Raw genomic sequence first — 1,953 nt, 5'->3', positions numbered from 1 at the left:
CAATTATCTTATATTTATTACATAACCAAAATAAAATCATATTCTCTTATCTCTGAGAATAAAGATCAGTATTAGAGTATGTATACTTCTGTGACACATCAAATAAACCCAATAGGACTGTTCTGCCCCAATAAGGGGTAATTATATCTTAGTTGGGATCAAGTACAGGTACTGTTTTATTATTACAGAGAAAAGGGAATCATTTAACCATGAAATAAACCCAATAGGGCTGTTCTGCCCCAATAAGGGGTAATTATATCTTAGTTGGGATCAAGTACAGGTACTGTTTTATTATTACAGAGAAAAGGGAATCATTTAACCATTAAATAAACCCAATAGGGCTGTTCTGCCCCCCAATAAGGGGTAATTATATCTTAGTTGGGATCAAGTACAGGTACTGTTTTATTATTACAGAGAAAAGGGAATCATTTAACCATTAAATAAACCCAATAGGATTGTTCTGCCCCAATAAGGGGTAATTATATCTTAGTTGGGATCAAGTACAGGTACTGTTTTATTATTACAGAGAAAAGGGAATCATTTAACCATTAAATAAACCCAATAGGGCTGTTCTGCCCCCAATAAGGGGTAATTATATCTTAGTTGGGATCAAGTACAGGTACTGTTTTATTATTACAGAGAAAAGGGAATCATTTAACCATTAAATAAACCCAATAGGGCTGTTCTGCCCCCAATAAGGGGTAATTATATCTTAGTTGGGATCAAGTACAGGTACTGTTTTATTATTACAGAGAAAAGGGAATCATTTAACCATTAAATAAACCCAATAGGGCTGTTCTGCCCCAATAAGGGGTAATTATATCTTAGTTGGGATCAAGTACAGGTACTGTTTTATTATTACAGAGAAAAGGGAATCATTTAACCATTAAATAAACCCAATAGGGCTGTTCTGCCCCCAATAAGGGGTAATTATATCTTAGTTGGGATCAAGTACAGGTACTGTTTTATTATTACAGAGAAAAGGGAATCATTTAACCATTAAATAAACCCAATAGGGCTGTTCTGCCCCCCAATAAGGGGTAATTATATCTTAGTTGGGATCAAGTACAGGTACTGTTTTATTATTACAGAGAAAAGGGAATCATTTAACCATGAAATAAACCCAATAGGGCTGTTCTGCCCCAATAAGGGGTAATTATATCTTAGTTGGGATCAAGTACAGGTACTGTTTTATTATTACAGAGAAAAGGGAATAATTTAACCATTAAATAAATCCAATAGGGCTGTTCTGCCCCCAATAAGGGGTAATTATATCTTAGTTGGGATCAAGTACAGGTACTGTTTTATTATTACAGAGAAAAGGGAATCATTTAACCATTAAATAAATCCAATAGGGCTGTTCTGCCCCAATAAGGGGTAATTATATCTTAGTTGGGATCAAGTACAGGTACTGTTTTATTATTACAGAGAAAAGGGAATCATTTAACCATGAAATAAACCCAATAGGGCTGTTCTGCCCCAATAAGGGGTAATTATATCTTAGTTGGGATCAAGTACAGGTACTGTTTTATTATTACAGAGAAAAGGGAATCATTTAACCATGAAATAAACCCAATAGGGCTGTTCTGCCCCAATAAGGGGTAATTATATCTTAGTTGGGATCAAGTACAGGTACTGTTTTATTATTACAGAGAAAAGGGAATCATTTAACCATTAAATAAACCCAATAGGGCTGTTCTGCCCCAATAAGGGGTAATTATATCTTAGTTGGGATCAAGTACAGGTACTGTTTTATTATTACAGAGAAAAGGGAATAATTTAACCATTAAATAAATCCAATAGGGCTGTTCTGCCCCCAATAAGGGGTAATTATATCTTAGTTGGGATCAAGTACAGGTACTGTTTTATTATTACAGAGAAAAGGGAATCATTTAACCATTAAATAAATCCAATAGGGCTGTTCTGCCCCAATAAGGGGTAATTATATCTTAG

Source organism: Xenopus tropicalis, chromosome 8, assembly GCF_000004195.4.
Source record: "Xenopus tropicalis strain Nigerian chromosome 8, UCB_Xtro_10.0, whole genome shotgun sequence".
NCBI classification, from domain to species: domain Eukaryota; kingdom Metazoa; phylum Chordata; class Amphibia; order Anura; family Pipidae; genus Xenopus; species Xenopus tropicalis.
Note: the sequence above shows the minus strand (reverse complement) of the source record.